Source organism: Lampetra fluviatilis, chromosome 30, assembly GCF_964198595.1.
Source record: "Lampetra fluviatilis chromosome 30, kcLamFluv1.1, whole genome shotgun sequence".
NCBI lineage: Eukaryota > Metazoa > Chordata > Hyperoartia > Petromyzontiformes > Petromyzontidae > Lampetra > Lampetra fluviatilis.
The window spans coordinates 12,846,721-12,859,940 of record NC_136304.1 but is presented as its reverse complement, the minus strand read 5'-3'; the positions used below and the strand labels follow the sequence as shown (position 1 = coordinate 12,859,940).

Below are 13,220 nucleotides of genomic sequence, written 5' to 3'. Positions count from 1 at the left end.
GAGGGTGCTCACGTTTTGAGTTAAACACGGCCGTCTTTGTCTCCCCGCAGCACAAACAGATGGCCCATGAATGCTTGGAGGGTTAGGAAAGGTCGCGAGGAGGGTCGCGGGGGTGTCTGCTTTTTCTCGCTCTGTTTGTGTTTTGTTGCCCGCTCGCAAGGAATGCACAGAAGGGAGTCACGTTTTGAGTTAGGCACGGGCGCACACAGCGAACAGGCAGTCTGGGTTGAGTCGTGCTCAGTCTCGCAACTCGGCTTGCGACGCGGTGTTGCGACGGGGCTCGCAAGAGAGGTGTGGCAGTCGTGCCTCAAGGAGAGATGGGATGACGAGACGTTGTTAAAGTGATAGTCTGAGAGCAGTCTGGGTTGAGTCGTGCTCAGTCTCGCAACTCGGCTTGCGACGCAGCGTTGCGACAGGGCTCGCAAGAAAGCGGGGGCAGATCGTGCCTAGAGAAGTGATGGAACGAGGAGGGGTCGTTCGAGTCGCAGAAGTCTGAGTTCAACCTGGGTCGGGGCTGGGTTTCAGCCATGCTCCGGCTGGCGGAGCGTCGTGAGGAAACGAAACACCGATGCCGAAAGCAGTTGTCGCTTCTCGCAGAACGAAGTTAAGTGCGAGTGAAGCTGGCAGCTGCACGAACAAGGGAAGCACGGAGCAGAGAGAGTGACGAGTGACGACAAGCAATCAACCTGTAAAAGGGCGAAGATCGCCAAGCGTCGACCAAGCGAGCAAAGCAGAGAGCGCGAAGCAGTGGAGAAAGCCTGGTCAAACGGCTGTGAGGGAGAGGACAGCGCCATCGAATGCGCCGTGTGTCTAATACACACCCAGATCAACCAGCATCAACCATAACCGACTCGTCATCCCGCAGTGGAGAAAGAGAGTCAAAGTCTTCCGAACGAGTGCCACCGAGCGCCACCGAGCGCCACCGAGCGCCACCGAGCGCCACCGAGCGCCACCGAGCGCCGCCGAGCGTCAGCAGAGCTGCGCCACCGAGCGCCACCGAGCGCCACCGGGCGCCACCGAGCGCCACCGAGCGCCACCGAGCGACACCGAGCGCCACCGAGCGCCACCGAGCGACACGAGCGACCGAGCATCTTCAAGGACAGCATCGTGCCAACTCGTCATCTAGCAGTAGAGGGAGAGAGAGCGCAAGAGCAGCACGACTCGGACGTCACCGGGCGTCACCGAGCGTCGTGCCAACTCGTCGTCCAGCAGTGGAGAGAGAGAGAGCGCACAAGCCGAGACACGCCGAGCGAGGGAGCAGCAGGGCTCGCGGCAGCCACGCCCAACCCAGAGGAAACTTCTGGCCGCTGTTTGTATCCTCCCACACCACACAAGCTAACGACACAACTCCCGGCTCTAAGAATTAATTAATATTACAAGGGGACAACGCACACACAGCACGCACACGAATAAGACTAAAAAAAAAATTGTCTTTGCGTTTCAAAAAGGGTTGCCATTTTGAGGTGGTGCGTTCAATATCAACTGATCGTGCAAAGCAGTTGCTGTCGTCGAGTTACATGAATAAGAAATGTTTTAGTCATTCATTTTCGTTAACTGCATAATCACGCCAATGAAGAAGTATTTTTAGTTATTCAATTTCGTTACTGCATAATCTTGTCCATGAATTTATTGACGTATACTTGCTTTCGGATAAGAGAGTGTCATGTGCTTGTTTAGAATAAAATTGCTTAACACCAACTGTTCGAGTGCTTCTTTCCAAGTCCATGCAAAACTATCTTATTCTTGATAACTGTATCCTGCGATGAGATATGAAAATGGAGACCTAAAATATCATAACACACACTAAGATAATCGGTAAACGTTTAATCGATGATAGTCGTATTATCCGGATTGATATAACAATGGATAAACGAAGCTAAGCCTAATTATCATAACTGCTCACAGTAACATAATCGCAAGCATCCGCATAAATTACTACGCTTATCTCCGCGATTATCATAATTTATGCATATAATTACACACATTATCATAATGTATGCATGTTAATACACACATTAACATAATTAATGCGATTTGCGCATTTTTCGGAAAATTATTAATTTTTATTATTTTTATTAAAATTTCATAATCCGACACATACAACAGCAGCGAACCCATGCAGCAACAACCCAAGGGACAAGCCTTCCCCACACACTCTGGAGGAGAAGAGGCTCTTCGGGCTGAGTCACCCGGCACAAGATACTCGCTCGTTCACGGACACCCTGGGAAACAAAACCTGCTGACGCACACCACTTATGCATCACATGAACATTGCTATTGTCCATCCACTTGTGCAGGTGCGATGGACATATTTTCTCGTTTTGGTGCATGCTATATTTTTACAGATAGCACCCCGACAAACGGTAGAAATTGGCGGGGATAGGCCTCAGACATTACCCCAGGCTCCGGGAACGTGAGCAACGCAAGACGAATGGGCATTTTATAAAGCAGATCTATGGCAGTTACTGACAGTGCCTGGCGTGGGTTACTTGTGTCCATTGTCGAGAGGGGAAGACGACCCATGTATATGTAAAGGGCGATTTTTAGCAACCGTTAAGGCTGTTTTTCCCCTTAACTTGTATCGAGAAGGAAACGAAGGACATGTATGGCATGTACGTTTTTTTTACAAATTTTCGAGAGCAATCTAACGACATGAATTGCAAAGACGTTTATTGAACAATTCTATTCCTTTCCCAAAACATCGAGTGTTAGTGTATAAAACCGCTAGAGAAAATAAATTGGCAGGCGAAACTTAAAAAGTAGAGACCCATGAACAGCATGGCCAGGCGGCACAACTCGCCGTTTCCCCCCCCCCCCCCTGTATCCCACGGGGATGTATTGGCGTGCGCTTAAAAGTTGATACCGCTCTGTTACTTGTGAAACGAACCACAAGCCAAATCCAGATAATTTGTGAATGACTTAGCTCCCCTGCTTTCTCGAGAATGTGCTTTTTTCGTCGGATGAAACTTCCGTAGGCTTTTCCAGCAGATTTGCACGTGCACTCAAAAAAAAGTCCAATTTTTTACAGATAGACCCCATCAAATGAGAGAAATTGGCGAGGATTGCTCTCTTGTGTGTCACGGGGCATCGTTTCTCTCGCACCGAATTCCCTCGGGCTGGCAAAACGCTCATTTCAGTGTTGCCAAATAGCGTACGAACGCCACGAGACTTCTGCAGGCTTTTCCAGCAGATTTGCACGTGCACTAAAAAAAATAAGTGTAAAAAAGTAACAAATAAAAGAAAAAGAAAGAGTAAAAAAGTAAAAAAAAAGAAAAGAAAAAAAGAGTAAAAAAGTAAAAAAAAGAGTAAAAAAGTAAAAAAAAGAGTAAAAAAGTGTAGAAAGAGTAAAAAAGTAAAAAAAAGAGTAAAAAAGTAAAAAAAAAGTGTAAAAAAGTAAAAAAAGAGTAAAAAGGTGTACAAAAAAGAGTAAAAAAGTGTAAAAAAAAAGAGTAAAAAAGTAAAAAGAGTCATAAAGTAAAAAGAGTAAAAAAGTAAAAAAAAGAGTAAAAAAGTAAAAAAAAAAAAGAGAAAGAGTAAAAAAGTAAAGAAGTAAAATGTAAAAAAATAGTAAAAAAGGGAAAAAAGTAAAAAAAAAAAGTAAAAAAGTGTAAAAAAAGAGTAAAAAAGAAAGAAAAAAAAGTTAAAAAGTAAAAAAAGAGTAAAAAAGTAAAAAAAGAGTAAAAAAGTGTAAAAAAAAAACAGAGTAAAAAAGTTCAAAAAATAGTAAAAAAGTAAAAAAAAGAGTAAAAAAGTAAAAAATAAAAGAGTAAAAAAAGTAAAAAAAAACGAGTAAGAGTAAAAAAGTAAAAAAAAAGAGTTAAAAAGTAAAAAAAAAGGGGAAAAAAAGAGTAAAAAAAAGGAAGTGTAAGAAAAAAAGTTTTTACTGATAGACCCCACCAAATGGGAGACATTGGCGGGGATTGCTCTCTTGTGCGTCACGGGGCCTCTTTTCTCTCGCATCGAATTCCCTCGGGCTGGCAAAACGCTGTTTTGCGTTGCTACCCCCCGACAGACGCGACCATTACAATAGCATAGGAATTGCAGGTTAGAAAAATGTCACTTTGTCAGACACCGACCGACCTCGGCGGCTCACCTAACAAAGTCAGCCGAGTCCCCACTGGTATCTCGCTGCTGTTTCAGCAGCGTCGGAATAAGACGCTCGAAAAGAAGTCACATGAGTGCGTACGGTCCTTTTAGGAACCGCGGTGCCCATGGGTGGCACCAGGACAAAGCCTTGTCTCAAGGGCTGACTTTCAGTAGATCGCAGCGAGGAAGCTGCTCTGCTACTTACGAAACCCCGAGCCAGAACCAGGTCGTTTACGAATGATTTGGCACCCAGCTTCCCCGCGAGCATGCTGTCGAGCGACTGAGGAGAGGGCCACCGAACGCTTGCGGCGGCACCTCGATCCAGGGTCCTACGGCATTCCGCACCGGGCAGGAGTCCACCCGGCTATGATAGGCCAACCGAAGATCCGGGCGCAACAGTATCATCGCTTCTAGGGGGGATTCGGACTTAGAGGCGTTCAGTCATAATCCCTCAGATGGTAGCGTCGCACCGTTGGCTCCTCAGCCAAGCGCACGCGCCAAATGTCTGAACCTGCGGTTCCTCTCGTACTGAGCAGGATTACTATTGCGACGACACAGCATCAGTAGGGTAAAACTAACCTGTCTCACGACGGTCTAAACCCAACTCACGTTCCCTATTAGTGGGTGAACAATCCAACGCTTGGTGAATTCTGCTTCACAATGATAGGAAGAGCCGACATCGAAGGATCATAAAGCGACGTCGCTATGAACGCTTGGCCGCCACAAGCCAGTTATCCCTGTGGTAACTTTTCTGACACCTCTTGCTTAAAACCCAAAAAGTCAAAAGGATCGTGAGGCCCCGCTTTCATGGTCTGTACTCGTACTGAAAATTAAGATCAAGTGAGCTTTTGCCCTTCTGCTCCACGGGAGGTTTCTGTCCTCCCTGAGCTCGCCTTAGGAAACCTGTGTTACCGTTTGACAGGTGTACCGCCCCAGTCAAACTCCCCACCAGACACTGTCCCCGGAGCGGGTCGTGCCCGGCACCACGAACGGTGTTCGGGCGCCAGAGGCACTTGGAGCCAGAAGCGAGAGCCGCCCGCGGGGCTGGCCTCCCCGCCTCACCGGGTAAGTGAAAAAACGATCATAGTGGTATTTCACCGCCGGCACCCAGAGCCACGAGGGACGAGCGCCTCCCACTTATCCTACACCTCTCATGCCTTTTCACCGTGCCAGGCTAGAGTCAAGCTCAACAGGGTTTTCTTTCCCCGCTGATTCCACCAAGCCCATTCCCTTGGCTGTGGTTTCGCTGGATAGTAGATAGGGACAGTGGGAATCTCGTTCATCCATTCATGCGCGTCACTAATTAGATGACGAGGGATTTGGCTATTTTCATTCGGCTCTTTCAAGCCGACCTTTTCCGGGTTCCGTGGCCCGTCCATAACCAACGTCAAATAGTGGTAATGCGCTTGATGTTTTAATCATTACGAGATTCCCATGCGGTCACCGGTTTGAAGTCACTCTGATATCCGGCACCAAAGATAAACAGAGAATGGGGGCCAATAATACCAGGACCCCCAAACTGGTATAAGCCGTGTCTTTGGTGCCCCAAGCTGTCGTCACCCTGCTGCCAGGCTCCGTTGGCAACAGAGAATGGGAGTCAATAATACCAGGACGCCCAAACTGGTATAAGCCATGTCTTTGGTGCCCCAAGCTGTTGTCACCCTGCTGCCAGGCTCCGTTGGCAACAGAGAATGGGAGTCAATAATACCAGGACCCCCATACTGGTATAAGCCATGTCTTTGGTGCCCCAAGCTGTCGTCGCCCTGCTACCAGGCATCGTTGGCAACAGAGAGTGGAGTGTGTCAACACCAGCACTCCCACACTTTATTTTTAAGATCGATCATAGACAGCGTAATTACCGCAGAACATCCTCAGGATGTCAAGAGAGAAAAGCAATGTTCTGCGGGAGATCATCTTTGCCAGGATAGAAATTCGGGGGTTGGTCAGTCCCAGGGAAGTTAACACCTCATTGTTTTCAAGAGGCCACTTTCCTCTCGCACCTACTGGGAAGCCAAAGATCGTGATCTTATTAGCTTTCATAAGCTCTTTGATCTGGTCACGTAAGGGGGTGTAATATGCTACCTTGTCAGCGGCAACCTCAGACAAGGTTTTACATGATACTTCAAATCGGACGGTGACATCAATAACTAGTGCTTCTTCCCCCTTCATGAACACGAGATCTGGTTTACGTAGTTCACCAACCTCAGATCTTAGGCGTGGTTCCTTGTAAACCCACCAGCCCAGACGTGTTGCTTCCTTCACAAGGATATCGCTGATCTTGTTGTGCCGAGCAATCCTTGCTTTCTGAACAGCAGGACATTGACCAAGAATATGCGAGAGAGTCTCCAGTCTGGAGGAGCATTTCCTGCAGGAGCGTAGGGCACCCTCTCTGCCCCTGTTCAAGCTCTCCCGAGTTGGGTATAGATTAGATCTTACTTGCAGCGCGGCAATATAGTAACATTGCTTGAGGCCACCTCGTGCCCCCAGCCACGTATTACTAACCTTGTCCTGTGCAAAATTCTCAACACCCACCCCTTGCACTGGTTTCTCACACCATCTCTTGAATTCAAGCAGCCGCCAGTTACATGGTTTAGGGTATACTGGCTCTTTGGAGGTCAGATCTGTAGAAAACACCGAAGGAATGACTTTACAATCACCCCCCGCTCGAATCCACAGGTTTTTGAATTCCTCATCCACGCCCTGCGAGGACGCTATACCGCGGATCATAGCATCAGAAGAGTTGGCAATGCGCTGCAGCCTTCTCATTTGAGTGGAAGGTATCATATTTTCCAACTTCATGATTGCTAGGCCTCCATCACGGGCTCTGGCATATAGCAGCCCGTTGCAGGTAGAAGCTGGAAGATGGAGCCAACCCTTAACCGCGTTTCTAATTGCTTGGTCCAAAATTCGCAAGGTGGACGGTTTGCAGTCAGCATGGTCGCCTGGGTATAGTAGTCTAGGTAGGGCGTATACATTGAGAAGCTCCACCTTCTGAGTCGGTTTCAAAGGCGCCTCGTCAATGTTTGAAATCCAGCTCTTTAGTTGAACATTCAGGTCCGGCTGTACAATGCCAGTCCAAGGGCTGATTTTCATGCCAAGGTATTTCGCGGATTCATCGGGCCCAACCATTTGGACTCGCACCTCTGCTATGGTCCACAGGTCGCAGTTATTCACCGTATATGAATCTTTCGTTGGATTCAGCATGAAGCCCAGACATTTACTGGCTTGAATCTTCAGCCCTGATAGTTTGCAGAATGACTCTAGAATGGCGATATTGGTGGTCATCCCCTCCCATGAGTCACTCATCAACACCAAGTCATCTGCAAACGCAAGCGAGGTCACACACTCGGCTTCAATAGTGTATCCAACACCATGCGTTTCCAAGGCACATAAGAGAGGGTCCATGGCTAGGTTGAACAACAGATGAGACATTGGATCACCCTGCTTTACACCGACTCGAATGTTAATTTCAGGACTCGAGATATCCTTAATCTTAAAGGAGGTCGTGGATTGATTGTAGGCGTTTCGAATGATATTAATCATGTGTTCGTCCACTTTCTTTTGCCTTAGTACCCACAGGATGTGGGCATGGGACACAGAGTCAAACGCCTTAGCCACATCGATGAATACCACCGCCAACGCTTTGTGTTTTTTCTTTGCCTGGTTCATAATGTCTTGAAGTACCTTAAGGTTTTCTGAGCAGCCTGGTGCAGCAATAAACCCGCGTTGCCGTGGGTTCAGAGAACATGCACGTTCTAGACGTGCTGTGAGGATCCTGGAGAACAGTCTGAGGACTATGGAGCCAATCGTTATCGGTCTCCAGTTTCCCAGATCCTTCAGTAGATCCTCATTCATAACCTTGGGTATTAGAATAGACTTATTCTTTTTCAGGTCCTTGGGAATGATGCCAGTGACCAACCAAGCATTGAACAGGGCTGCCAGTATCCGTTCCTCTGGATCCGCAGCGATGATTGCAGCCTTTGTCAAGCCATCTGGTCCTGGTGCTGAAGATGGTTTAATGGCACGAATGCCTGCCGCAACCTCTTCCACCGAGATCAGGGATTCGAAGTGGTCATTGTTCGCCACCTTCGAAGACATAAATTGGCCCAGGCCATTGAACGGTAACACTTCCTCCCACTTGTTACGGTAGAAGCCATCTACCTCCTTGATAGGAATCAGGCACTCCTGTCGGTCTTTGCCATCAAGGACTAGAGAGGCCAACTGAGAGCGGTTTTTGAAAAACAGCTTCTGATGTTTCATGTAGCTGCCTCTCTTTTCCGCTCTCTTTTTCATCCAAGTCCTCGCAGGCATCATCCTGGGTTTGATAACATCCTCTTTGGTTTTTGAACAGCTACCTCTGGTTTTAACCAATCTCATTGGTCGAAGCGTTAACTTTGTTGCATTGTCAACTAGGACATCCTGCTGACCCTCACCCTGCAACCATGCCTTCATCACTTCAACTGCTGGGCTTTCAAGTTGTCCGCTTGACTCATTCATAAGCAACTCTGTTGCTAGAACGAGTTTGGCCCTCGCACCCGACGTACTACCTGGCGGGGGTGACAAGGTCTCGAGGAGCCCAGAAACAGTGTTCAAAGTCTGTAACTTGGGGGCAACCATCTTTTTGGTAAGGCATCGTCTCTTATCTAATATTTGCTTATTGGTCTTCGTAACAAGCACTGCTGCAATGAGCTTATTGATGTTCTTTTTCCCCTGCAACTGCAATTCTAGTTGGGCTAGCTGTGCCTCTTCCTCCAGAGACCAGCAGCTTAGATGTGCCCCTCTCCGCGAGGTATCCTTCGTCAAAGCTTTAATCCTTTCATCATTTCGCGCTGACGGGTGTGCATGCCTCTTATGTTGCGAAAGGCCAGTTAATGACCCAAAACGTGACTGGCAACATTCACAACACCACGTCCGGCTTTCATCCGTTAATTTTCTTCCACCACACTTCGGGACATGACAAGATATTGACCGGAAATTTGAATTGGTCTTATCGCATCTTGAGCACTTAAACACAAGAGGAATTTCTCTGTGTTTGATGATAAAGTGCTTCACAAGTTCAGACACTTTGCCCAGATGTTCCTGGCAAATATCACAGATCGTTTTCAGATTAGGTAGAAGAACCGTGACAGATTCCTTTTTGGTGTCAACCGGATACCTTTCAAGCACGGGTTCCTTTACCGACATATCAAGGAGGGGCTCATAAATATTGTCGACATCTGACAGCTACTCAGTCTCAAATAGACTGCTGATTTGCTCATAGTAGTCACAATTGACCTCGTCTTCCTTATTCAAGGCAGAGTTGTAAAAAGTGACGGATGGTATCGTGATCATTTCCTGACCGAGACAAACCGAGACAAACAAGAGCTTTATGGGACGGTGTCGCCATGAGCTCTCGGTGCTGCATAGGTCGAGATTCGTAGGTCTAACAGTAATGGATGGATCGCCAACCCGAGCGCCATCCATAGCACGTTGTTTGGCCAGGCCCCGTGCCAACTGGCTTGAGAACTTTGGTTTTTCTTTCATAAGAGTTTTTTTGGAGCCTCTAGTAATCCTGCACCCCGGCCTCGGTGCAGGATAGGAGATGGAATCGGTGCTATAACCTTGTTGGCCATCGTCTAGAGGATTAGATCAAGACAATGTTTCCGGCGGGACCACGTGGAGGTCAAGGCCACAATGACTCTTGTTCCTCGCACCGTAGCATAGTTACTCCCGCCGTTTACCCACGCTTCATTGAATAACCTATCTACGGTCCAGGAGATGGCGCCGATGATGGCAGCCTCGGCCGGTCGGTGTGCCCTGTTTTTGTCTTGTTTTGCTTGATCACCTATGCTGGTGAGAGAGAGGCCTGCTGTTCAGTCATCTGTGCTGGTGAGAGGGGCCTGCTGTTCATCACACCTTTGTTGGGAGAGGCCTGCTGTTCAGCACACCTGTGTCCTGTGTAGAGGGGCCTGCTGCTCAGCACACCTGTGTCCTGTGCTGGTGAGAGGGGCCTGCTGTTCAGCACACCGGTGCCGGTGAGAGAGGCCTGCTGCTCAGCACACCCGTTCCGGTGAGAGAGGCCTGCTGCTCAGCACACCCGTGCCGGCGAGAGAGGCCTGCTGCTCAGCACACCAGGCCTGCTGCTCAGCACACCCGTGCTGGTGAGAGAGGCCTGCTGCTCAGCACACCCGTGCTGGTGTGAGGGGCATGCTGCTCAGCACACCCGTGCTGGTGAGAGGGGCCTGCTGCTCAGCACACCCGTGCCGGTGAGAGAGGCCTGCTGCTCAGCTCACCCGTGCCGGCGAGAGAGGCCTGCTGCTCAGCTCACCTGTTCCGGTGAGAGAGGCCTGCTGCTCAACACACCCGTGCCGGTGAGAGAGGCCTGCTGCTCAGCTCACCCGTGCCGGTGAGAGAGGCCTGCTGCTCAGCACACCCGTGCTGGTGAGAAGATGGCGCTGATGATGGTAGCCTCAGCCAGTCGGTGGGCCCTGTTGTGTCTTGTTTTGTCTGTTAATTCAGTGTTCTGCCAAGATTTTCGGAGTTCTCTGACAAGAGACGAACTTCTTAACATCAGGGAAACAACTCCTGTGGACTTATTGCCCACTTTTCTGCTTCCAGCGGCAGAATTAGTGGGCATTCTAGTCACAACCACGCAAGGCTTTACTCAAGCAGCAAAACGACGCCGAAGGGGTAAACGGTCGGGGGCTCTAGTACGGCTACGCAGACGCGGGATCCGAACAGTGCTTCCGAGCTTTTTCCTCCCCAACGTACGTTCACTATGTAACAAAATGGACGAACTTCAGCTACTGATGGTGAAAAACAGAGACTTTATTTTATCTTCTATTTTATGCTTCACAGAGACATGGCTGTGTGATTTGATCCCAGACACTGCGTTACAACTGGCAGGCTTCCAACTCGTAAGATCGGATCGGGACATAGCACTCTCCGACAAGACGAAAGGCGGTGGTATATGTTTTTACATTAATAGTGGCTGGTGTGTAGATGTCACAGTGATTCTGCAACATTGTTCTCCGTTCCTTGAATCATTTTTTATAAGCTGTAAACCTTTCTACTCGCCTCGCGAGTTCGCGTCGTTCATTTTGGTCGGAGTATATTTGCCGCCGGGACCTCAGGTTAAAGAGGCCCAACGCATGCTCGCCGACCAGATTCTAAGTGTAGAGCGAGCAAATCCAGATTCGCTGGTTATCGTACTTGGCGACTTTAACAAAGGTAATCTCAGCCACGAACTCCCCAAATACAGACAATTCATTAAATGCCCTACCAGAGAAGGGAACACTCTGGATCACTGTTACACTACAGTCAGTAGAGCCTACCACGCCGTCCCCAGAGCAGCACTGGGACACTCTGACCATGTCATGGTCCACCTAATTCCTGCATACAGGCAGAAACTAAAGCTCTGTAAACCTGCTGTGAGGACATTTAAACAGTGGACTAGTGAGGCTAAAGAGGAATTGCGGGCGTGCTTGGACTGTACTGACTGGGATATGTTCACGACTGCTACCAATAGTCTGGATGAACTCACAGAGGCTGTGACGTCGTACATCAGCATCTGTGAGGACTGCTGTATTCCAACACGCACCAGGGTGAACTTCAACAACAACAAGCCCTGGTTCTCAGCAAAGCTCAGAAGGTTGAGGTTGGAGAAGGAGGAAGCGTTTAGTAGTGGGGAAAGAGACAGATTCAAGGAGTTGAAGAACAGGTTTAGCAAGGCGGTGAGAGAAGCTGAACGATTGTACTCAGAGAGACTAAAACACCAGTTCTTTGCTAACGACTCTGCTTCTGTCTGGAGAGGGCTCAGGCAGATCACCAACTACAAGCCCAAAGCCCCCCACACCACTAACAACTCCCGCCTAGCCAACGACCTGAACGAGTTCTACTGCAGATTTGAAAGACAATTGGACTGTCCTGAACTACCCCTTCCCACCCAAGAGGACCCTATCCCACCCCACACTACAGAGACAACTATCTCCATTCAGGAGGGAGAAGTTAAAAAACTTTTCAAGAGGCAGAACCGACACAAAGCAGCTGGGCCGGACTCTGTCTCTCCAGCCACCCTCAGGCACTGCGCGGACCAGCTGTCCCCAGTGTTCACCAACATCTTTACCACCTCCATGGAGACATGTCATGTACCAGCCTGTCTCAAGTCCTCCATCATCATTCCGGTGCCCAAAAAGCCAAGGCCAACAGGATTAAATGATTACAGAACAATCGCCCTTACCTCCGTGGTAATGAAGTATTTTGAGCGCCTGGTCCTGGCACACCTCAAAGCCATCACAGACCCTCTACTGGACCCCCTTCAGTTTGCCTACAGAGCCAACAGGTCTGTAGATGACGCAGTTAACATGGCCCTCCACTTCACCCTACAGCATCTGGACTCCGCAGCATCCTACGCCAGGATCCTGTTTGTGGACTTTAGCTCGGCTTTTAACACCATCATTCCTAGCCTGCTTCAGGACAAGCTCTCCCTGCTGAACGTGCCAGACTCCACCTGCAGATGGATCACAGACTTCCTGTCTGACAGGAAGCAGTGTGTCAAACTGGGATCACAAGTTTCTGCCTCCAGGTCAATCAGCACCGGATCTCCTCAGGGCTGCGTCCTTTCCCCTCTGCTATTCACCCTGTACACCAACAGCTGCACCTCCAGTCACCAGTCCATCAAACTCTTGAAGTTTGCGGACGACACCACCCTCATTGGGCTAATCTCTGATGGGGATGAGTCTGACTATAGGAGGGAAGCTGACAACCTGGTGACCTGGTGTAGCCAGAACAACCTGGAGCTTAATGCTCTTAAGACCGTGGAGATGGTTGTGGACTTCAGGAAGAATTCAGCCCCACTCACCCCCATCACCCTGTGCGACTCCCCAGTCACCAATGTTGAGTCCTTCCGCTTCCTGGGCACTATTCTTTCCCAGGACCTCAAGTGGGAACTGAACATCAGCTCCCTTATCAAGAGAGCTCAAAAGAGAATGTACTTCCTACGGCAGCTGAAGAAATTTAATCTGCCAAAGACAATGATGGTGTGCTTCTATACAGCCATCATTGAGTCCATCCTCACCTCCTCCATCACCGTCTGGTACGCTGCTGCCACTGCCAAGGACAAGAGCAGACTGCAGCGTATCATCCGCACTGCTGAG

The 13,220-nt window shown here is 49.0% G+C and overlaps 1 pseudogene; it reads right to left on the bottom strand.

Moving 5' to 3' along the window:
• Positions 1-4,228: 4,228 nt before the first annotated feature.
• Positions 4,229-5,301, bottom strand: LOC144943374 (28S ribosomal RNA; annotated as a pseudogene).
• Positions 5,302-13,220: the final 7,919 nt, after the last annotated feature.